The sequence below is a fragment of the Silurus aristotelis genome, assembly GCF_946808225.1.
Source record: "Silurus aristotelis genome assembly, chromosome: 7".
In the NCBI taxonomy this organism is placed as follows: domain Eukaryota; kingdom Metazoa; phylum Chordata; class Actinopteri; order Siluriformes; family Siluridae; genus Silurus; species Silurus aristotelis.
The window spans coordinates 6,897,787-6,920,740 of NC_139580.1; the positions used below are offsets into that span (position 1 = coordinate 6,897,787).

The 22,954-nt window shown below is 41.0% G+C and overlaps 2 long non-coding RNA genes across 3 annotated transcripts; both read left to right on the forward strand.

Annotated features, from left to right (window-relative positions):
* The first annotated feature begins 595 nt into the window (after window positions 1–595).
* On the forward strand, window positions 596–6,911 carry LOC310729307. Of its 2 annotated transcripts, none has more exons than XR_014534547.1 (3): window positions 596–1,747; window positions 1,823–1,891; window positions 6,571–6,911. It is a non-coding gene; the product is annotated as an uncharacterized lncRNA (long non-coding RNA). The 2 variants fall into 2 exon arrangements; XR_014534548.1 differs by having other exon boundaries at window positions 602–886.
* Window positions 6,912–15,523: 8,612 nt separating this feature from the next.
* On the forward strand, window positions 15,524–16,766 carry LOC310729181. The gene is made up of 2 exons (XR_014534476.1): window positions 15,524–15,699; window positions 16,291–16,766. It is a non-coding gene; the product is annotated as an uncharacterized lncRNA (long non-coding RNA).
* The last annotated feature ends 6,188 nt before the right edge of the window (window positions 16,767–22,954 follow it).

Genomic DNA, 22,954 nt, shown 5'->3' on the forward strand with positions numbered 1-22,954 from the left:
AAATTATATATAAAATAATAGTTTATAATATTTTATACAAAATATCTAATTAATACAATGAAGGTTTTTATTATATTGATTAAATTGAGTAATCAATTCAATTTGCACTAAATAAAATTAAATGAATGGAAAAAAAAAAAATTAAATACTTTACATTTGTTATACCCTATTTGGTTAATACAGATACAGTATTAGGAAATACCCACTCTATTGGTGAAGTCATATCCTCACATTTTCTTACCACTGCTATGCTGATGACACTCATGATGATGTATGCTTGACAGACATATCTTCATGGATGAGTTCTTATCAACTTAAACTCAATCGCAGCAAAACAGAACTGGTGGTCATCCCAGGTCAAGATCTCAGAATAACTCCTAATGACTTTCTGCTCTCATCTTCAGCCACTGCTCGTAACCTTGGGGAAACTATGGAAAATCAACTGTCCCTCTCCTCACATGTCGCTAATGTGGCTCGTTCTTGTTGATTCTTCTCTACAACAACTGAAGGATTCAACCATTTCTGTCCTCACAGGCTGCCCAGGTGCTTCTTCGATTGTTATTTCGATACTGGACTACACTGTAAAAAATCCAACTTTCCAAAAGTTTGAATAACTTATATCTCTTAGTTAACTGGACAATAAAACTCAAACAAGTTGACTTAATAAGTGGAAATAAGTTGGTTCACAAATTGTCTGACCAACTTAATTTGAAACGTTGACTGGCTTTGCACATATAAGTGTACAAGCACACAAGTTGGCTTGGTGGTTGGAGCATGCGCGCTGTAACGTGCAGACGTTGGAGTGCACATGGAATGATAGCGCCATTTTGATAATCAGTCAAGCTTCAGGACAGCTTCTTCAACCCTTCAAACGTCAGTGTTTAAAGTAAGCATCATTATTCATTTTATTATATTTTTTATAATGTTGAAATGTTTGTAATGTTTGTGAAACATCAGTGTGAGCATTTAACATTGTTTGCGACATGTAAATGTATCTAATGTTAGTTAGAGTTTTTAATACCAGTAAAATGTACAATTGTTTTTGACCTGGTTTTGAAAGTCATAACTAAGAAATGTAGTGTCACTGGTCAAGCATATTATTTTAAAGCAAGTTTGCATGAACGCAGTGCCGGCATTAAAAGGGGCAAACCCAAAGAGATTGTTGTGCTGCGTTACAAAGTTTTTAATTCATTTAATATATTAGATATTAGAAAATGGCTCGTCGGTTCTAACTCTGCAAGACCGTCTTCAGATTTAGAATGTACTACTATCACTCAGCCTCTCAGCCAGCACCACCTATTCAATCTGACATCACGGAAACACCTGTTAGCACAAACTCGGAAACTGGGGGTAATGGAGCCGAGGCGAAATTTACAAATCTACAGGCCGTGGATGATCTCAGGCTCGATCAACCTAATCAAGAAAATTAAAACAGTACCCTGCACGCATGTCCGGTGGCAAAAAAAACCTTGCTTTTTTTTTGTCTAGTTGGTACATTACTTGAGACTGGCTTGAGTAAGCGTAAAAGCTGATTCTGCGTTTTTTTTTTTTTTTTTTCTGTCGTAAATGTAATGTTGGCACGAGCCAGGTGAAAGCGTTTGTGAACGCTGGATACCGTAATTATTTAGTGATTTTTTTTACTGTAAATGAGCTGACAGTGTGTACTAGTTGTATGTTTTTGCAAGTTATTGTTGCTGATTAGTTAGTTATGGTCTGGCGCCGGCTCTGCATGAACGTTCTTATCAAGGTGAAAATATGTCGCAATCCCAGTTTTTTATCTTGCAAATCTAACTTCATGGTTTGCAATTGCTTTATTTACCAGTTATCTGAAAAAATGTGCGGGCAGGAGATCATGACGAACTAATCAACCCAAACTTCATCGTTTAATAAAGTAAGTGTCTTTATTCATTTTAATACATTTGCTATATTGTTGAAATGTTTGTAAAACATCGCGACATGCAAATATATACTCTTGTTTGAGTTTTTATGGCCAGTATAAAGCACAATTGTGTGTTTTAAATCAATGGATCGTGGTGACGAAGCACAGAAAACGAATTTCACTCTAGCAATAAACACAAGTCTCCAGTCGTAAGCAGCACTAAGGAATAGGTCAAAATGCAATACTGGTCTAGGCCTTTTGGTAACATGAACAATAAATCTTTATCACAAGAACACCAGTATTTTTATGCAAGTTAAACTTTTATTATGTTTTAAGAATTTACATGATGGATTTAAAAAAAGAAAAAAAATACTGGTGTTTGTGATGCTGAATAATTTTTCATGTTACCAACAGACCTAGACCAGTGTAGTGTTTTGACCCATATACTGGTAATATTTTATAGATATTTCTCCATAGATATTTTTTGTAGATATTTGTTTTGTTGTTGTACATCATATTTACCTGTACACCATAGCATAACATACAGTATGGTTATTTACTGGGGTTTCTGGTTTCAGAGCTCAGCATGCAATGTAAAATTTGCAATTTGCACACTCTTCTCAAAATGTTCTTCTAAAACACACAAGACTGCGACATGGAGGTCGAGTAAATTGGAATTGTTTTTATGACAACTGTATTTGCACCTTTAAAACCCGAAGTGCACTCAAATCACATATTTACAAGAATACACAACAGAAGCAGAAAACATCGAGAAAATTGTACATTTTTGTGTGACTTGTGCGATTTTAACGAGATTTGTACTGAATCTCAATACTTTGCTCACGTTGGAAGACATCTACAAAATAAAGAAACTGTCCCGTGCCCGTTCCAGAAATGCACATTTAAAACCAACAATCGTTCTAGCTTTAGCAGTCACAGAACAAGAAAACATAAAAATCACACCAGACAAGATTTTAGATTAGTAAATAAGGACTCAAGAGAAGACTTGGAAGACACAGAGACAGAGTTAAACAATGATGAACCTGCAACCTCAGCACAAGGGCCTGGAGAAAGGAGAGAACAGGACACAGAAAGTCTTGATGTTGATATACTTGAGCGCAAAGTTGCGCAACTTTTTCTTTCTATGCAAACAGTTTTGCATATTTCTAAAAGTGCAATACCCTATTGAATAGTTATATGACAGGACACAAAAAAAATTATTTCGTCTATGCTTCAAATGCAAAGCACCTGGAGTGTTTACTTGGTCATAAAGAGTTTTTGGACAAGATTGTGTTTAATCAAGAGTCTTTGCCTGGCCAATACAACTCTATTCAGGATGGAAAATACTACAAGGAGAACAAACTTTCAGGTGACAAAGAGCATGGCATTGCTTTGGGTTTATACATAGACGACTTTGTACAACCCTCTCGGCACCTCAAGAAAGATTCATAAAATTACCGCAGTATATTGGGTCATTCTAAATTTGTCTTCAAAAAGTCGTTCAAGTCTAAATCGAATTAATCTAGCAGTTCTTGGAAAGATTGATGATGTGCGATTGTTTGGTTATGAGAGGTTCCTTAATCCATTGGTTAAGGATATAAAGATACTGGAACAGGTGGGGATATTTGTTCTGGCTCTACAGCAGTATGTGAAAGGAACTGTGTTTTGTGTCTGTGCTGATAACCTTGGAGCACACGGACTAGCAGGCTTCCAAGAAAGCTTCATTGTTGAAAACTTTTGCAGATTCTGCCTAATAAAAAAAAAAACTAATTGCCAGCACTGAGCTTGGAGATTTTCAGTTAAGAACTCCAGAACATGACTGCTGAAGGAACTTCAAAATGATGACCAGCACCGTAGCTTGAATGGTGTGAAAAATGAGTGTATTCTGAGCAAGCACTTATCATAATTTCATCCAATTACAGGATTTCCTGCAGATGTTACATGACTTCTTTTGAAGGAATTGTCCCTCTTGAGTTATCTCTCTGTCTGAAGGACTTGATTTCAAAAGGATTCATATCACTTGAGAAACTGAATAGTCGTATCAAGTCATTTCCCTACAAGTATGCAGATCGTACAAATAAACCAGAGAAAATTCCCAAATCAAGCTTTGCAAAAGGAACAATCGGTGGCAATGGGCATGAGAATTGGACACTCTTGCGATTACTCCCTCTCCTTATTGGCAGCAGTATCCCAGAAAATGACCCTGCATGGGAGATTTTAATGGACCTCAAGGACATTGTGGAATTGGTTGTATCTACAAAGTTCTCAGATGAGACATTGTGCTATTTGTAGAGTAAAATAACAGAACATCGTAAGTTACTTACAGAGACTTTTCCTAATTTCAACATACGACCAAAACATCATTTTGTCGATCATTATCCACACCTGATCCGCTGCTTTGGGCCGTTAGTGGAATTATGGACGATTAGATTCGAAGCAAAGCACAGTTTCTTTCAAAAAGAAACTATACCCACAATTTACGATATGAATCTGCCCGACTGGCACGATACCCTCAATTTCAAGAACGTGCTTCGCTCACTTGCAACAAAGCATCAGCAAATATTTGCTTATTTTTTAGAGGGACACTCTTTGTTCAAGCCACATTTGTGTGTTCAGAGTCTTAAAATTGTTGAGACAGATTCGTTAGATCCAACACTGAGAGCAGCAGTCACAAAAAAGTATCCTCAGCAGAGAACAGTTTCTTTAAGCTCTGATGTACGCCTACAAGGTGTGCGATATGTTAAGGAAATGATCATTTCTGCAGGGCAGTGCAGTGGTTTGCCAGAATTTTATAGGATTGTCAGTATTTTGGTTGTTGAAAACAGTGTATCATTTATCTCTGACAAACTTTCATCCTGGTATTTGGAACATTACAGGTCTTACGAGCTTGTTAAAAACCTACATCCAGAGATAGAGATCCTGGATCCTGAATCTTTGAATGATCTTGGCCCACTACAGGCATATAAAGTAGAAGGAAAGCTCATGGTATCTCTGAAAGTCTTACTTTTACATTAAAAGGCAAGCAAGTTTTCTAAACAATTCTGTGAATTTACAGAAAGCTTTGCAGCTTGCAAAGTTTGACATGTAAAGATATAATTATGCCATGCGCACATGGAGAAAACTTGGGACAATGGTTTCTTGTCCCCTCAGATAATGTTGCTTCGGGTCTTCATCTCACCACAAAATAAATAGTCTTAACAGGAAGTATTTAGCTGTAGTAGTCGTTATAACTGAGCTTATTTTTGTGATGTTTTTTTTAAACAATTTTATAGCTGAAGCCTGTTTTTTCTCTCATCGGATAGATAATGAATTCAAACGCATTACCAATGTGGACCTCCTCAGTACATTCAGATCATCGTTACACCAACATGCACCACAACTTTTGAAGTTGTACAGAGCAAGACAGGGGGCTTTTCGAAAAGAGATAGAAGACCTTCTAAACAGCTTGATCAACAGGTAACATGTTAATCGCCCTATTTGGATGGGACTAGTTATACAGGGGGTCGTTAGAGAAATTTCTGTAATGACCCCCTTTGTGATTTTAATCCCGTCTGAATCTGCCATGTCTGTCTTTCTCTCACACGACCTCTGAAAAAATTCAAGAGCAATTTACCTACTGTTTTTCAGCGAACTTGGCAAACTAGTTTGGAAAACTAGTCCCGTCAGAATAGGGCTAATGACAACCATGTGTAACCTCTAAACTGTATGATTTATCAGAACCCTTTGCTACAAAGATTAAAAGGATTTAGTAAATGCCTTTTAAAGGAGTCAATTATGACTCATAAATAGATGTTTTATTGCTTTACATATTAAGCATAAATGTAAACTCATAAGGTCCTGCGCTTATGATCAGAAGTTAAGGTGAAATAAATAACACTACACGACATCTCAATCAGTTATTTTTATTCTGTACCCATTTTTTAGACCTCAAATATCATTAATCACAGAAAGCCAGCAGTTCTGGAAGGTCTCCCTTTGTTCCTCTGTAAAGATCATTCTGCACTGTTTAGAAAATGTCTGGTGAGTATGTTTAATTCATTCATCTGCTGATATAAAGACTTTTCAATGTCTTTCCACATAATCTTAGGAGAAATAAAGGGTAGTAAATTTTTACATTGTGAAGAAATTGATTATGATTTCATTACATTTTTTATTTTAGGATGATTTAATTAAGCAATAATAATTAGAATTCGATACACAGTTCTTTACGATCATTATGAAGATTATTGATAGCCTCACTTACAGTCATGATTTACTTATATTCTGTAAATTAAAAATTTTGCAATTAAATGTAAATGAGTATTATTCAATGATATAAAACCTTTTATGTATTTAGCTTTGTATTATCTCTAACTCATGTTATAGTCCAACCAATTTAGAATACAAAGATATGAAGCATGTGTTAGGTGTTTTGTTCATTCAATGTAGGTCAATAGGATTATAGCATACAAACATGTTATAACAGGACAGTTTGTATGTACATTGCATTTACATCCACATCTAATCCACATGCAGATTAAGTCAAATGTTTACCATGAAAATATTTTAGACTTCATAAAACAAATATTTTAGACTTCATAAACCACTAAAACTATTATATTTGGTTATTTCATATAATTAGTTGTGTTTTTTAGGGAAAAAAGATAGAAAACTGAGATCAGCTGATAATGATGTATTTGTTGTTTTATTAGGACACATCTCCAGCAGACCGACAGACCAGAGGGATGAAAATGGGAATTCTTGTTCTAACTGAGGATGATGTCGCCCCTAGCACACTGCCTACCATTACAAACTTTGCTGTTGTTTTGGAGGAGGAAGTTGTTCTGAAAGACATTTCAGACCTGCAATCTGCTGTTGCTTACCTGTTTGGCCTTATCTTCGCCTTGGATTTTCAGTACACAAAAGAACTCAAATATACTTTTGAGGTCATTGAGAAGGTGTTTATGGAAATGGGCACTCGATGCTCTGCAAGGGTACAGTCTTTGAAAACTAAGCTCTTCCTGTGAAGTTGTTGATCTATGTTTAAAAATGTTTTAAGGCTGTTTTAAAAATTTTTGTTTTTTGGTGTTATGAAAACGGGGCTTACTGCTCTGCGAAGGTACAGTCCGTGAAAAGTAAACTCCTACTGGGAATGTTGACATTTTGGTGTTAGCATCTTATTGTTAAAATGTTAGTTAAAGGAAATTGGTAAACTGAGTTGTTGAAATGTGAATCTAATGTCACAATGTCATTTTTATTTAATGTTTTGTTGTTGATTGTGAGTTTATTTTTCATCTTAAAGTTAAATAAAGTTAATCTTAAAACTTAAAGTCTGCAGTTATAGTTTTATTTTATAACATTTTGTAAATGCTAACAAAACATCTTTGTCCATAAAACTCATAGAAAAATGTTCACATAATTTATTGAAAAATAATTACAAGTAATTTTAACTAGAAAAACTGTGTTAGCTGAATAAAAAAGAGATATGTGACTTTTCTTAGTGATTTGAGTTGAGTGAACAACTACACTGTTAGCTGAACAAAAAAGAGATATGTGACTTTACTCAGTGATTTGAGTTGAGTGAACAACTGCACTGTCAGCTGAACAAAAAAGAGATATGTGACTTTAATAAGTGATTTGAGTTGAATGAACAACTTGGTCCAACGTTGAGTAAACTCAAAAAAGCAAGTTGCCTTGAAATTTAAAGTTAAGTCAACTTTTCATTTTTTACAGTGTAACACTATATTCTACCAGCCATATTTGTTTTTGTTTTTTATCACCAAGATGGCGGATTTTTTTATGCAATTTTTTTTTCCGAAACATATACAAACTATACAACCCTTGAAGTACTGTGACTTATACAAAAGAATAACCATCTTAATTACAACACTATTGTTTGGTTGGAGCAAAAATGCTTTATGGCATGTTGTTCAGTGGAGCCTTATCTCTCCTGATAAACCGGGATTAGCAGCAGTGGATGTGTTTGTGACTCGTTATTACAATAATAATGTAAGTAGTGCATTTTTTTATGCATGTTGTTTGTGTGTACTGCCTACACACATTCAGCAAATACATTCGTTATATGATTTCCATTGAAAAGTAATCTGAAATCGCTGTTTGAGGCCTAGAGCTTTTGAATAATGTATAGTTAGTCATGGTTACTCTTGTCCCTTTCTATTTAATCTATTGCTAAACATTAACACCTGATAACAATGGGATGTCGGTCGCCTGTTTTTTTGTTTAACAATCAAATGTTTTTTTCATTAGAAACTAGTTGCTATGAATGCAGGTGCCATCAATTGTCTTCATGAATGACTTGTTTGTCATTGAGTCGGTGTCACTGATGTAAAGTTGCCCTTCGTTACCAAACACCAATTAAATAAATTGGGATACAATTATAAGTCGATTGCAAACTGATAAACATTAAACTGTTGATTACTTTAAAACTAACCTTCGTGTGGGAGATCACAGGGACAAGTATGTGAATATTTCACCTGTTAACTGGTTGCATATGTCACATTTATTGCATGAATCGCCCAGAATAAAGCTCATGCCATCGAACATTGTTTAATTAATCAGCTGAGAGAAAATTGATGGAAGGTTTGTGAAGAAATTTCATGCTCCGTTTCAAGAAAATTGTTGAGTGTTGAGAATATACAGTTGTTTATTTGATATGTGTTCTGACTTATTATTTTAATACTTAAAGTTAAAGTATTAGGTGTTTTATTTTAAAACACATTTTGATGTATCTTTGAACAACCCTGTGTGTATCACTACAATGTCCCACTCTAAATTATTAATAAAAGCCTTTGAATCAATAAACCTGACTGCTAAACATTATAGATGATGCACAACATACACAATTAGTGTGTACAGTGTGGTGTGATGAAGTGTGTACAGTGTGGTGTGATGAAGTGTGTGTGTCGTGTGGTGTGATTGAGTGTGTAGTGTGGTGTGATGGAGTGTGTAGTGTGGTGTGATTGAGTGTGTACAGTGTGGTGTGATGGAGTGTGTACAGTGTGGTGTGATGGAGTGTGTGTAGCGTGGTGTGACGCAGTGTGTGTAGTGTGGTGTGATTGAGTGTGTACAGTGTGGTGTGACGGAGTGTGTGTAGCATGGTGTGATGGAGTGTGTGTAGTGTGGTGTGATGGAGTGTGTACAGTGTGGTGTTATGGAGTGTGTGCAGTGTGGTGGGATGGAGTGTGTACAGTGTGGTGTGATGTTGTGTGTGCAGTGTGGTGTGATGGAGTGTGTACAGTGTGGTGTGATGGAGTGTGTGTATTGTGGTGAGATGCCGTGTGTACAGTGTGGTGTGATGGAGTGTGTACAGTGTGGTGTGATGGAATGTGCGTATTGTGGTGTGATGAAGTGTGTGCAGTGTGGTGTGATGGAGTGTGTACAGTGTGGTGTGATGGAGTGTGTGCAGTGTGGTGTGATGGAGTGTGTACAGTGTGGTGTGATCGAGTGTGTACAGTGTGGTGTGATGGAGTGTGTGTATTGTGGTGAGATGGAGTGTGTACAGTGTGGTGTGATGGAGTGTGTAGTGTGGTGTGATGGTTATTGAGAGATTTCTAATGTGAGGTGTGTGTTAGTGTGATGTGGTTCTTCTCCTCCACAGAGTGTCATTGTGTCGTATCACATCCTCCAACTCAGCACCTGCAGTTGCTCGGTTTTTGTATGACTCTATATCACTATGTGAAACAGTAGCCAGTGATTTCATGGCGACTCTGACAGTAAAAAACTCCTGCATCTTCAGTCTGGACTTCACTGATGGTCAGAGTAAAATCAGATCCAGATCCACTGCCACTGAAACGAGCTGAAAAAACGGACTGTAATTAATTTGCTTTAATGATCTGAAGTTTAGGAGCGTCTCCAAATTTCTGCTGATACCAAGCTAAAGGTTGATAACCCCAGCCTTGATAGACCTGGGGATTAGTTTTACAGTTGATGTTGACTCTTTCTCCTGAAAGAACAGATTTCACTGCAGGAGTCTGAGTTACTGTTGCTTGACCTCTGCATTCTGTAAAAATACACAATAATGCAGCATGAAACTGAAATATTAGAACAGAAACAATACGTGTATTTGTATGAACACATCATTGTAGAGATTAAATATGAAGCAGTGTCTGACCTTGAGTCCAGAGGATCAGTGTCCAGATGTAACGTGTAATGTGCATGGAGAGAAATGACAGAAGTTCAGGTTTTAACTTTAATTTAATCAGGATTTAGACTGGCTACATAGGAGATTTCAAGGAGACCAGCATTATACCATGTGTGATGGAGTGTGTACAGTGTGGTGTGATGGAGTGTGTAGTGTGGTGTGATAGAGTGTGTGTAGTGTGGTGTGATGGAGTGTGTAGTGTGGTGTGATGGAGTGTGTGTAGTGTGATGGAGTGTGTACTAATATTCTACTATTCTCATTGTTCAAACTGATTGCAGGCAAACAGCCTCTAACTCTGTAAATGTTGTTTTCTACTTAATCATGGCATCATGTTATTAGAAATATGTAGAATGGTATCACTCTGATATCACAAAGTGTACTGCTCCCATTGGGTGCATTTATAGGAAACGTGTCTGTTTGTATGGGAAACTTTAGAAATGTAGGCTGTATAGTGAACATGGTTCTTTAAATTGATGCAGAGTTGAAATAATCAGGACAAATGTAGTGATGAGTGGGAAAGTGATTTTATAATAAAGTGAAAGGCACCTTTAGCAGCTCTGCAGCTGATCTTAGATCATTTTCTGTTTCTGAGTCAGAGCTCATCTTTTATTGCTGAGGAAGGTTTTTGTACATCACTTTAACACTGTGTGTACAGTCTGCTCTCACTCTGACAGTAATATTCTCCTGCATCTTCAGACTGAACTTTTTTAAGGTTTTAAGGTAACATTCTCTTACATTAGATTTAATGCCACTGAAACGTTCTGGAACCCCAGTGTGCAGGTGAACATCATAATAGATCAGGAGTTCAGGAGCTTTTCCAGGTCTCAGCAGGTGCCACTGAATATCAGCAGAAACATCCTGACTGGATCTACAGGTGTAACAGGTGAGTCAGGACAATTTCCTCAAAGGACTCTGAAGAAAAAAAGCTATATTTAAATATTTGATACAAATGTAGTAATGAGTGTGAGAGCAATTTGATTTGTATGAAAAATAAATGAGTCTCATGGTGAGTGAGGTGTCCCAGTGCTCCCAGCAGACTAAAGGCACTGTCCATGACCCATGCCAAACAGACATTAATCAGACCCTGAAACACAAAAACCTAGAAAGTTCACCACTAAGGTACAGGACTGTTGGAGCTCCACTGCAACCAGCAGGAAATGAACTGATTCATGTGAATGTCAGGAATCCCCCTGCCACGCCCCCTTCGGAGGCTGTCATAACCCAGGATTCCCGGCCGCACCTCGCTCCGGTTCTCGTGCATGCCCCGCCCGCACTAGGCTCAGTGCAATCGGGCTCATCCCGAACACCTGGGATTAATTCCACACCACCTATAAAACCCCCTCACACACACACACTAGTTGTTGGTTATTACATGTACGTGGTTATGCTCGTGTGTGTGCCTGTGCAGGTTCCCGGTGGTGTTTCTCTGCATCAGCCTTTCCCGCTACGCACCTTCTGTTCCCGGATTCCTCGCTTTCCCCACGGTGACGGCTTTCTTCCCCAGCGCACCTCGGATTTCCGACGCCTCTCCGTTGCTGCCTCTGCGTTGCGCTTCCTCCACGCCTCACCGCAAATATCACACAAAGAACTGCCTTTTGCCGGTTTTATCCCGCTCTGCGGGTGTTTTGTTTTGGCTCTGCCTTCTTCATTTAATAAAGACGCCGGCTTCTACTTCTGCCTCCGCCTCCGTGTTCGCCGCGTAACAGAATAACCGACCCACGAAAAGGAATAAAGGACTGGAGAAAAAGCGGGAAAGGAGTAAAGGACATGATCGGATTAACTCCGTGTTCCCGGAGCGAATCGCACCTTGGTGGGCAGGTTCGCTCGGCCGCGATTCCGAAGCAGCCAAGCCCCGCTTCCAGGAAAACCTGGAAGCTCGCGGCCGGCTCTCGGTCATGTTTGGCGGCGACACACCCCTTCGATGACGTCACGGGATTCCCAAAGCGCTTCTCTGGCAACAGAGCAGAATGGGGCGATTTTTTACGGAGTGTGAGAGACTTTATGGAGTCGAATGCGTTCCGCTACCCAACTGAGAGAACCAGGGTCGCTTCGGTCTTCTCTCTTCTGACAGGGGAATCCCTCACTCTCGCAGTACAGCTACGGGACGTGTATGGGGGTGAGTTTGGCACGTGCACCCGGTTCCTACAGCTTCTCACCAAGGAACTCGGGTTGGTCACGACTGATCTTCAGCTCCTCTCACCCGCCTCTGAGAACACAGTCCCATCCCAGGACCTCCAGGAAAGCTCTGCTCCGTCCCAGGACCTCCAGGAAAGCTCTGCTCCGCCCCAGGACCTTCAAGAAAGCTCGGCTCCGCCCCAGGACCTTCAAGAAAGCTCGGCTCCGCCCCAGGACCTTCAAGAAAGCTCGGCTCTGCCCCAGGACCTTCAGGTCCCTCCAGAGAGCTCCGCCCAGCTCCAGGTCCCTCCAGAGAGCTCCGCCCAGCTCCAGGTCCCGCCAGAGAGCTCCGCCCAGTTCCAGGCGCCGCCAGAAGGCTCCTCTCTGCTTCCGAGCAACCCCGTGAGCTCCTCTCCACCTTCGAGCGACCCCGTGAGCTCCTCACCGCCTCCGAGCGACCCAGTGAGCTCCTCTCCGCCTCCGAGCGACCCCGTGAGTTCCTCTCCACCTCCGAGCGACCCCGTGAGCTCTGCTCCGCTCCAGTATCCAGAGGAGAGCTCAGCCTTGCTCCAGGCTCCTCAAAGATGCTCAGCCTCGCTCCAGGCCCCTCAAAGGTGCTCAGCCTCGCTCCAGGCTCCTCAAAGGTGCTCAGCCTCGCTCCAGGCTCCTCCTCACGAGAGCTCGGCTCCTCCTCACGAGAGCTCGTCTCCGCCTCCGAGGACCCTGCGAGCTCGTCTCACCCTTCGAGCGACCCCGCGAGCTCGTCTCCGTTCCCTGAGCGACCCCGCGAGCTTCTCTCTGTCCCTGAGCGACCCCACGAGCTCCTCTCTGTCCCTGAGAGTCCCCGAGAGTTCGGTTCCGCTCCAGAGAGTCCCCGTGAGCTCGGTTTCGCTCCAGAGAGTCTCCGAGAGCTCGGCTTCGTCCCAGGACCTCCCGGTGAGCTCCTCTCCGCTCCCGGTCCCTGACTAAAGCTCCTCTTCGCTCCCGATTCCCGAGGAGAGCACGGTTCCATCCCAGGACTCCCGGGACAGTTCAGCTCCGTTCCAGGGTATCAAGAAGAGTTCGGTTCCGCGCCAACGCCTCCCCGAGAACACCTCTTTGTCCAATGGGATCCCGGAGCACACAACTCACCTCCGAGACTGCAAAAGGGAAGTCATCCCGTTGACCCTGGGCTCCACCAAAGGCGCCGGTTCGCCCCACAGTCTCCCTGAAGGCGATGCCACCTCTCAGAGCTCCGCTTCACCCAAGGGATCCCCAGGGCTCTCAACTCAGCTCCGAGACTGCGAAAGGGACATCAAACCGCTGCCCCTGGCTTCATCCGAAGGCAACGGCTCGCCCCACAGTCTCCCAAAAGGTGACAGCTCGCCCCACAAGCACTCAGAAGACCAAGTCACATCACAGACCTCCTCCCACGGCGACGTCTCGCTCCCGAGCTCCTCCCACGGCGACGTCTCGCTCCCGAGCTCCTCCCACGGCGATGTCGCGCTCCCGAGCTCCTCCCACGGCAATGTCGCGCCCCACAGACTCACTGAAGGTGATGTCGGTCCTCCCGGTCCCTCTGACGGCGACGTCAGGCCTTCAGATTCCTCAAAGTAGGAGATGGCACTTCAGGGGTCCTCCAAGGGCGTCGTCCGGCCTCCTGACTCCGCCGAGGACTTCCTCCAACCTCCAGTCGGGATCGTAAACACCATCCTGTTCCGGTTCCCCACCATGGAGGACGTGCCGCCTCCGAGAACCACTGGGGGCTTCGCTCCGTCTCCGGCCTCCATCCAGGGGGTCCACCAGCCGGTAAGCCTCACTGACTGCTCACCCCCGCCTCTGGCGGTCTGTCCCTTCCAGGTCCCCGTGGGTGAGAAGGCTCCGGTCCTCGCCGAGGTCGTTGTCCAGGTCTCCGTGGTGGACAGGGCTCCGTTCCGGGCCTTCCTGGATGTCGTCGGTCCGCCCCAGGTCTCCGTGGTGGACGTCCTCCTCCATCCGGTCTCTGCAGAAGGAATCACTCCGCCTCCGGCCTCCACTGAGGGCGTTGCTCCGCCTCCAGCCTCCCCTGAGTGCATCGTGCAGCTCCTGGTCCCTGTAGGTGACGTCTCTCCGGTCGACGCCAGGGGTTTCGCTCCGTTACTGGCCGCAGCGTTGGGATGTGTTCCGTTCCTAGGTCCCGCTGTGTCCGTGTTCCCCTTCCAGCTCTCCCCAGGGGTGGTCGCTCCGCCTCGGGTCCTTCCCGACTCCCCCCCGCGCCAGGGCGGTTTCGGCCGGGTCCCTTCAGGCCCTGGACGATCGGGAAGGCCCTCCTCCGAGTGCCCCGGCCCTCCGGGCATTCTGTGGGTTGTGGGCGTCTGGTGCCGCCCCTTCGGGGGGGGGTGGTGTCAGGAATCCCCCTGCCACGCCCCCTTCGGAGGCTGTCATAACCCAGGATTCCCGGCCGCACTTTGCTCCGGTTCTCGTGCATGCCCCGCCCGCACTAGGCTCAGTGCAATCGGGCTCATCCCGAACACCTGGGATTAATTCCACACCACCTATAAAACCCCCTCACACACACACACTGGTTGTCGGTTATTACATGTACGTGGTTATGCTCGTGTGTGTGCCTGTGCAGGTTCCCGGTGGTGTTTCTCCGCATCAGCCTTTCCCGCTACGCACCTTCTGTTCCCGGATTCCTTGCTTTCCCCACGGTGACGGCTTTCTTCCCCAGCGCACCTCGGATTTCCGACGCCTCTCCGTCGCTGCCTCCGCGTTGCGCTTCATCCACGCCTCACTGCGGATATCACACAAAGAACTGCCTTTTGCCGGTTTTATCCCGCTCTGCGGGTGTTTTGTTTTGGCTCTGCCGTCTTCATTTAATAAAGACGCCGGCTTCTACTTCTGCCTCCGCCTCTGTGTTCGCCGCGTAACAGTGAACTGTTTTTGTAACCAACGCTGAAATTTTATCAACAGTGTATAGGAGGTGTTATGTCAAGAATCTCCTCTGAACAGACCAAACATCTTTAAGATTCAAACCCATTTATATAATTTTTTATGGGGTTTATTTATGTGTCTGCTAAGAAAATATTTTAGCGTACCTAATGCTATATGCTCAAAACATTCTAAAAAATGATAAAGCCCTATATTAAATAATCAAAGCTGCTCCTAATAAATTAGTTGTTTCTGACCAGGAATTGTTATATTGAAGGTTATATTGAATTTGTGTTCTAGGCCTCAAAAGTCCTAAAGAACAAAATATTAAATGCACAAATCCCAGTAACAGAGTCAAGTCTTACTGTCTTCATGTATAATGTTTATTGTGTTACTGACTGTAGAGACAAATCTCATCAGTAATCCATCATTTGGTGTTATTTCTCCTCCTGTCTTTTTCAGTGTATAGTATATACACTGTGTTTCAGATTAAGGGGTGTGTGTGTGTGTGTGTGTGTGTGTGTGTGTGTGTGTGTGTGTGTGTGTGTGTGTGTGTGTTTTTGTGTGTGTGTGTTTAAGTGTGTTCACTGTAGTGTAACAGAGGTTTTTGTACGACGGTTTAATTAGAATGTATCACTGTGGTGGACTTTTGGTGGAGGAACAAAACTCAACATCAGTAAGTCACTTTTACTTAAAAAATGTTTCATTTTATACTAAAATATGTACATAATTAAATAATTACATATTACATAATTCTTTATTAATTAGTTAACAAAAAATTCCACTTAAATTATAATTTGTGTAGTTTACAGTAATAAGTTGGGAGTAACTCTAAACTTTCTGTAGTAAAATGAATAAGAAACGTGTGAATGTAAATGAATGAACATGTAATAAATCTCCAGTGTGTTTGTGTTGGTGAGTGGAAACCTGCTCACTGGTTCATATCTGCAGTATTGTGTACATTGTTCTGAAATCTCTGTGCTGATGGAAAATACAGAAAAATGTTGCTGTGTGTTTGTGTTAAATAGTGAACATTTTTGTTATTAGAAGCAATTTTTAATATCACACAGGGAGCACTTTCTATGACACATCAGTAAGAAGTGACTAAAACATAATAAAGCTGATGGAAGTCCGAGTCGCTCCACAATATAAAGTGTAGCTTGTAAATGTTCTGCTGATTAAATCTACGTGACTGCAGTGATGTAAAGAAGCAGTAATGAGAAAATAGTGTCTAAGTGTGTAAATGTGTGTGTTTTGTGTTTTTCAGAGGGTCCCACTGTGAAGCCCTCTGTGTCTCTGCTCCATCCATCGTCTCTGCAGCTCTCTGAGGGACCGGCCTCACTGCTCTGCCTGCTGTCTGCCTACTCTCCACAGGGGGCGACAGTGAGCTGGACAGTGGACGGCTCAGTAGTGAACGAAGGGGTTCTAACCAGCCCTGAAGAACAGAAGAAGGACGGTTACACACGCAGCAGCACCCTGACCCTCAGCAAAGCACTCTGGGAAAAGGGGGAGGAGTTTGTCTGTACCGTCTCCCATGACAGTGTCAATCATCCGGTCACGTTCAGCAAGAGCCAGTGTGAAGACTAACAGCTCCAAGATAGAATTAAACACTGAGCTGCTCACACATCCATCTACAATAGAGTTTCAATTCTACACAATGCTGATATTCCTGTCTTTACTCTCTTCACTGTCCTGTTGCTCTTCCTGTAGTTTTGCTCTGCTGAAATAAAGCTTCATTTTGGACATTGGGTGTGTTTTATTAGAGTTAGTAGTCATTATCAGTGTGATGAAAGAGTGTGTTTAACTGTACATTCAGTGCTGTGTGTTGTGCTTCAGTGTGTTTGGCTGAAGGAAGTTGAACATCTGGTGAAAGTGGTGCTCTATTTTGGGAGAAAGAGGATCATTCAGCCGTCTTCATGTAAATCTCCCTCTCATTTCACTGCTCTGTGCTACTGAGTGAAAGGAGACAGTTACACATATTACTTCATTATCACCTAAATATGTGTTACATTTGTGTATCACTGCAATGTCCTGCTCTGAATTATTAATAAAAAGCCTTTGCATCAGTAAATTTAAATGCTTTACATTATAGATGATGCACCTCATCACCACTGAATCTGTCTCAGTATCTGTTTACCTGATTATTCATGATGTGTCATAGCCTGATGGCTTCAATGTCATTAATGCACATTTAACTCTATTAATACTGTACATTAAATATGTTTATACACATATTCAGGGTTTCACACGTTAGTGCAATCTACTTAATAATTTTTTAATTAAACAGACACTTTAATATAATAAAATCGTTTTATGACTAATTATAATAGTAATTATTCAGAAACAGTTCCTCCTCCAGGGTGAAATTTTCACTCTTATGAGAAATCTTGTTAGTGCACCTAATTCTATATAATCAAGACATTATAAAAGGTGATAAATCACTGTGGGAAATAATCACAGATAATCTTAATGAACTGTTTCTGACCAGGAAAGCGAACTGGTAAATTTAAATTGTGTTCTGGTCCAAAATGTTCTGGAGACCAACAGATTAAACACACAGACACAAATCAAAGTAAAAGCCCTGATGGTTTCGTCTGTTAAATAGGAATTTGTGTGTTTGTGTGTATCACATCCTCCAACTCAGCACCTGCAGTCGCTCCCAGCTGCAGCAGTGCAGTTTCTCTACTATCTGACTGAGGGAGGTTTTTGTACGACTCTATATCACTGTGTGAACAGGTTGGTGCTACTGATATAATGGTAACTCTGACAGTAATAATCTGCTGCATCTTCAGTCTGGACTCCACTGATGGTCAGAGTGAAATCAGATCCAGATCCAATGCCACTAAAACGAGCTGGAAAACCAGTCTGTAACTGATTGGCAAGTTTAATCAGGAGTTTGGGAGCTTCTCCAGATTTCTGCTGATACCAGTGTAAATAGTGGCCATAAGAGCTGTAATAATACACTGCCGGATTAGTTTTACAGTTGATGGTGACTGTTTCTCCTGGAAGAACAGATTTCACTGCAGGAGTCTGAGTTACTGTTGCTTGACCTCTGCATTCTGTAAAAATACACAATAATGCAGCATGAAACTGAAATATTAGAACAGAAACAATACGTGTATTTGTATGAACACATCACTGTAGAGATAAAATATGAAGCAGTGTCTGACCTTGAGTCCAGAGGATCAGTGTCCAGATGAAGACGGGGATCAAAGTCATGGTAGCTGTGGGTGAAGTTTCTGTAGCAGCAGCTCTCAGTCATGAAGTGTGAAAGTCACAGTGCTATAAACACTCCCAGAGCACTGAAGCATGTGCTGCCAATGCAAAGTGTCCTCTAAATATGGAAACATCTTTAATACATTCCCCCAATCTTACTGTCATTCTCACACTACTACACAGTTATTGTGTGAATTATGCTTCTGTGGTCAGATGGAGATTTTCTAAATTGGGTTTTAGATGCAGAGATAAGTGACTGAGAGAAAGAAGTAGAAACTTTAACTGTATTCTGTTTGTACTGAATGTTAATGAGTTTCCTACTGTATTGGATTGATGGTGGAACCACCACCCATATTATCTTATAATCATATTATACTGTTTACATGCTGTTTTAAACTTCTTGATTGCTGCTGTTGCTGTTTATGTTCACAAATTACACAAGTTGAACACGATACACTTTATTTTCATTTTTATTTACATTTATGGCATTTGGCAGATGCCCTTATCCAGAGAGATTTACATCTGAGCAGGGGAGGGTTAAGTGGCAGCTCGGTGTTGGTGGGATTTTAACCTGTGACCTTCCGATCCAAAGCCTTAGGTAGCCTAGGTAGCCTTAGCTACCACCTATTTGACTAGGACATCTTATTTAAGTCCTTAGCTCTGAGTTGTTGTATGATGTCTCATTATGTTGTGTAATGTCACACCGGGGTTCTGGAGAAACGTTGTCTCGTTTCACTTTGTGAATATTCGGTTGAAATAACAAAAAAAGGTTCACTTGAAGAAGCAGCATGTTGGCAGTGAGTAAACACATACTTTCCATGTCTAGATTCTTGTGGGACTTATATCATTTGATCATTTTTTTATCAGTCTACAAAAGGACTGGAGGAATTATTCTCACTTCAGCTCCACACAGTCATACAGTATATTGTAAACTTTTTATTAGTGCAGCAGCATTTTTACTCACTGAGGCATTATGGGTAAAACCTGTACAACTGTAGGTCTACATTTTGTGTCTTTTCAGATTTTAGTTTTTTTGTAATATATTTGTGTTTCTTACACACTTGCTGCATCTTCAGTTTTGACTGATTCATTTCAGTGTTTCTGAAGAAAAATAAGTAAAAAGGAATAAAAGCAGGCAGAAAGTGTGTGTATTTGTTTTGTAATCAGACGTGTAAATGATGGAGAGAGCAGTGAGTTTTGAGCAGCAGGGTTTTTATTTACAGACACTGAACCTGTTTGTATCAGTGTGGATCACTTTAAGTGGAGGAACCAAACTGACTGTGGGCCGTAAGTAACCTGGTTACTAATGACTGAAGTGGAGTGTGTTTAGATTAATGACTGAAATGGAGTGTGTTCAGATTAATGACTGAAGTGGAGTGTGTTTAGATTAATGACTGAAGTGGAGTGTGTTTAGATTAATGACTGAAATGGAGTGTGTTCAGATAAATGTTTGAAATGGAGTGTGTTCAGATTAATAACTGAAATGGAGTGTGTTCAGATTAATGACTGAAATGGAGTGTGTTCAGATTAATGCCTGAAATGGAGTGTGTTCAGATTAGTGATATAAACTGTAAATAAAATATATAGTTTGTGTTTTGTCTCCAAATGCACTTTACTCTTATTATTTTTCATGTCAATATTCTTCTGTTACTCATTTTTTCTTTGATATTATAAGACAAAACCCATCAGATTATAGTGTTACAGCTCATTTTAATTTAAATGAAACAAAATAGACGTCATTGTGTATATTACCGTGAATATTCACTACCATTCAATTTCCACATGCAGTAACCAGAGAAAAATCATTATAGATCTAAAATATAAAAGTATTTGAATGGAAGGTGAAACGTTTGTGATGCTCCACTGAACACACTTCTGCTCTGTAAGATATAAAGTGATGTGAAACACACACAGTGAGATAAAATGAAGACTGGAAGCTTGACAGATGTCCATTCCTGTCTAAACTGTGTGTATGTGTGTGTAGGTGTCACCCATCCAGTGTGAAGCTGCAATAAGAGAAGATCACACTCGTGTATTTGTGGCCTACAAGGGCTTCCCCTCAGACTGGAGTCTAAGCTGGAAGGTTGAGCTCACACACTCCTCAGTGTAACTCAACTCTTCTGCTTAATTATTAAATAAATATGTGTTAAGTGTGTGTATCCCTGCTAAATAAAAATAAAAGCCTTTAAATTTGTATACATGATTATTTTACATTATTGATGATGCACATCATACACAAATCACACACAATGGGTTTCCACTCTTTAGTGCAATCTGATTTATAATAATTGAAATTCAACACAGAAGTTTATATTATAAACTATTTTCATGATTAATTATAATAGTAAATATTCAGTTCACAGATCATTCTCTATGATGAAATTTTCACTCTACTAAGAAAACTTTTTGTGTGTCTAATGCTATATGCTAAAAACACTGTAAAAAAAATGATGACACTCTGTAGGAAAAAATCACAGCTCAATATGAGCTCAACATTAGCATTATAAAGTCAAGAACTTTCTGACCAGGAAAACAAAGTGCTTAATTTAATTTGTGTTCTGCTCCCAAAAGTTCTTAAAACCAAGAAATTAAACACAAAGACACAAATCAATGTAAAAGACACAAGATTTGTGTCTGTTAAATAGGAATTTGTGTGTTTGTGTGTATCACATCCTCCAACTCAGCACCTGCAGTCGCTCCCAGCTGCAGCAGTGCAGTTTCTCTACTATCTGACTGAGGGAGGTTTTTGTACGACTCTATATCACTGTGTGAACAGGGGTGTGCTACTGATATAATGGTAACTCTGACAATAATAATCTCCTGCATCTTCAGTCTGGACTCCACTGATGGTCAGAGTGAAATCAGATCCAGATCCACTGCCACTGAAACGAGCTGGAAAACCCGACTGTAACTGATTTACATATTTAATCAGGAATTTAGGAGCTTCTCCAGCTTTCTGCTGATACCAGTGTAAGTAGTTGTTGTTATACACTGCAGGACTGGATTTACAGTTGATGGTGACTGTTTCTCCTGGAAGAACAGATTTCACTGCAGGAGTCTGAGTTACTGTGACTTGACCTCTGCATTCTGTAAAAATACACAATAATGCAGCATGAAACTGAAATATTAGAACAGAAACAATACGTGTATTTGTATGAACACATCATTGTAGAGATAAAATATGAAGCAGTGTCTGACCTTGAGTCCAGAGGATCAGTGTCCAGATGAAGACGGGGATCAAAGTCATGGTAGCTGTGGGTGAAGTTTCTGTAGCAGCAGCTCTCAGTCATGAAGTGTGAAAGTCACAGCGCTATAAACACTCCCAGAGCACTGAAGCATGTGCTGCCAATGCAAAGTGTCCTCTAAATATGGAAACGTCTTTACCACATACCCCCAATCTCAAAGTCACTCACACTCAGTAACAATGGGGGATTTCTTTAAAAATATCAAGCCAGAACAGACATTAATGACCCACGCCAAACAGACATTAATCAGACCATGAAACACAAAAACCTAGAAAATTCACCACTAATGTACAGGACTGTTGGAGCTCCACTGCAACCAGCAGGACATGAACTGATTGATGTGAACTGATTTTGTAACCAAGGCTGAAATTTTATTGCCAGTGTATAGGACACATGTGTCAAACTCAAGGCCTGCAGGCCACATCTGGCCCGATGTACAATTACATCTGGCCCGCGAGATGATTTTATAAAGAGCTATTATTATTGTTATTAATGTCCCAGCGATATGAAGCGCTGATAACACAAACTACAGATCCCATAATGCAGCGCTTCAGCTGCCATACCGAACTCTAGAATATCTGGGAACATTCCAGGGTCAATCAAGTCGAGCTTCTGTTTATGTATTTAACCCGATTGTAAAGTTATTGTGAAACAGCGCCTCACAGTGGTGAAGAAAAAAGTGGATTCTGGAAACAGAGCCTTTCAAAACCGATGGGATTCTAAATAGATGTTTACTGACACTGCCGGTAAACACGTGTGTCTTTTTTGTAAAGCGAATGTGGCTGTAATTAAGGAATTGAATCTAAGACGGAACTACGAGACAAAACATCAGGAGAAGCTGAAAAACCTGAATGCAGAGCAGAAGATCCAGAAAGTAGAAGAGTTAAAGAAGAATCTCACATTTCAGCAGATGTTTTTCACCAGATCAAAATCACAAAGTGAAGCTGGTGTGAAAGCAGAGGAGAAATCAGAGTCACATCAGCCGGTTATTTACTGAGGGAGAGTTTCTGAAGAGCTGCATGATGAAGCTGTGAGACGTCTGGTGTTTGACTGAGCTAAAGAGCAAAATATTTTAAGTTATTAAAAGTTTAAGATTATATTTTATAAAATGGCATAAGAGCAAAGAAATCTGATTGTTTGATTTGTTGTTATTTTAACGTTTACTTAAAAGCACAATTTTTATTGATTTGTTCAGGGTTTTTTGCAGCATGTTCATATTTCTAACTTGTATAATTTTGACTGGAGATATTTTTATGGAGAGCAAAATATTTTAAGTTATTTAAAGTTTAATAATAGGAATAGTAATAGTAGGAATAATATTCCTGTCTTGTTCTTATTCAAATTTATGTGAAAAAAAAAACATTTAGTTTTAGTGTGTTCAATAAATGTTTGTCCTGTTCGGCCCACGACCTAAAGTGTGCTTTGAGTTTTGTCCCCCTGTGCAATTGAGTTTGACACCCCTGGTATAGG